The sequence below is a fragment of the Haplochromis burtoni genome, unplaced genomic scaffold (genome assembly GCF_018398535.1).
Source record: "Haplochromis burtoni strain Fernald_Lab_line unplaced genomic scaffold, NCSU_Asbu1 Contig_257, whole genome shotgun sequence".
NCBI classification, from domain to species: domain Eukaryota; kingdom Metazoa; phylum Chordata; class Actinopteri; order Cichliformes; family Cichlidae; genus Haplochromis; species Haplochromis burtoni.
Genome location: NW_024582618.1, coordinates 410,751 through 413,192, shown reverse-complemented (window position 1 = coordinate 413,192; position 2,442 = coordinate 410,751).

Below are 2,442 nucleotides of genomic sequence, written 5' to 3'. Positions count from 1 at the left end.
CAATAATGACACATTTATTGACTTCCAACAACTAAAGGAAAAATTTAAACTTCCAGACAAAATTTTTTAAATTTCTACAATAAGAGATGGATCAAAGAAAACCAAAGGAACATTCCCTGAGATTCCTAAAGAAAGTCCTTTTGAAACGCATCTTTGCACCAAACCATGGAAGTCAATAAAAGGAATAGTATCTTCAATATACACTATTATTAATGAAAAATTACCTGACTGCAACAAAACGTCTCTGAAAAGAAAATGGGAGGCAGATCTGGGCTATGTTTATGAAGAGGTAGAATGGTACCATCTAATGGAACAGGCACAGACCATGTTAATTTCTACAAATCATAGACATAATGATTTAATGAGCCATTCGCAGTTTCACTGTACCGGCCGCGTGTACTTAGACCTGCATGGCTTAATCTTTGAGACAAGCATATGCTACTGGCAGGATCAACCAGGTAGCCCCTCAGGCGGCGGCAGCGGCGCGCACGCGCGCGCTCGCTCGCTCGCTCGCTCGGGGCTACTGAGCCCTGTAGACCAGGGCGAGGCTTTCCGGACGCGGGTGTGCACCGGGGCGAGGGTTCGAGAAACCGTGTTTGCCGGACGGGGCCCCGTCGCCTTCGCGGGGTGGGCAAACTCTGGGTTTGCCTACCCACTCTGCGACGAGGCCCGCCGTGGTATGACCACCGGGACGGACCGGGCGTCTCGGTCTCGCTACCGAGCGATCGCGTCTGGCGGGGGGAAGCGCGGGGAGGACAGGGCGGGGTCCGAGAACCACCACCCCCTCCGACCTTCGCGCTGTAACCCCCGGCCAGCGCTAGAGGCGAGCCTGCGGGCCGGAGGAGCTGACCGCCCGAAGGCGCCGGCGAAGGTGCCGGGCCCGGCGGCAGCCCTCCGATGGCAGGCCACGTTTGCCAGTCGATCGGGGTGGGAGGGAAGGCTGGCAGGCAGGTGGGCCGGAAGAGGAGGCTGCTGTGGCAGCAACTCGCTCTATCGCGCCGTCCCAGTGCCGTCCGAGCGTTGCCGAGGGTGTCTGCTGACTTGCGCATCTTCAGACACCCGTCTCCCATAAATGACGGAGGGCACCTTTGCTACTCATTACCCTTAGACTGCTCAACTGGAGATGGGAGAAAAAAAGGCCCTGGCCGAGGTGGTGAGTCGGCCTCCTCTCTCCCTTACGGTTGAAAAAGATGTGCTCCTGGCGCACTGGCCCTGCTGAAAATCTCTCTCCATTTGGCCGAGGCAGAGAGTCGGCCTCCTCTCTCCCTTACGGTCGAAAAAGATGTGCTGCTGTCGAACTGGCCATTACATCCTCCCCTGATCTAGTCCCCCATTAGATTCCCCCCCCCGCCCCCGCAGTTACCCTGTACCACATATCTAGCACGGACCTTGACCTCCAGCAGGCCCCGGGGACCCACATTACCCCCCCCCCCCTTCCCCCTGCAGTTACCCTGTACCACATGTCTAGCATGGACCTTGACCTCCAGCAGGCCCCGTGGACCCACATTACCCCCCTCGCAGTTACCCTGTACAAAATATCTAGCATGGACCTTGACCTCCAGCAGGCCCCGTGGACCCACATTACCCCCCTCGCAGTTACCCTGTACAAAATATCTAGCATGGACCTGGACCTCCAGCAGGCCCTGTGGACCCACACTTAAGCCCCCTCACACTAACAAAGAAGAACAGCAATGGCAAAATTCTCGTGCCCCTGGTACTCCAGAAAGCACATTGAAATGTGCACAGAAGAACTGCCACACACACACACCACACACACACACACACACACACACACACACACACGCACGCGCGCGCGCACACACTGCTTGTGCCTATGGTACGACAACTTTCCTCGTGCCTATGGTACAACAATTTTTCTCGTGCCTATGGTACACCGCTCAGAAACACTTTGACACACACACACTCCTCGTGCCTATGGTACGACAACTTTTCTCGTGCCTATGGTAACAACTTTTCTCAGCCCTGGTACACCGCTCAGACACTTTGCCACACACACACTCCTCGTGCCTATGGTACGACAACTTTTCTCGTGCCTATGGTACGACAACTTTCCTCGTGCCTATGGTACAACAACTTTCCTCCGTGCCACTCCCGTGCCCCTGGTACACCGCTCAGTAGCACTTTGCCACACACACACTCCTCGTGCCGATGGTACGACAACTTTTCTCGTGCCTATGGTACGACAACTTTCCTCGTGCCTATGGTACGACAACTTTTCTCGTGCCTATGGTACGACAACTTTTCTCGTGCCTATGGTACGACAACTTTCCTCGTGCCTATGGTACAACAATTTTTCTCGTGCCTATGGTACACCGCTCAGAAACACTTTGACACACACACACTCCTCGTGCCTATGGTACGACAACTTTTCTCGTGCCTATGGTACGACAACTTTTCTCGTGCCTATGGTACGACAACTTT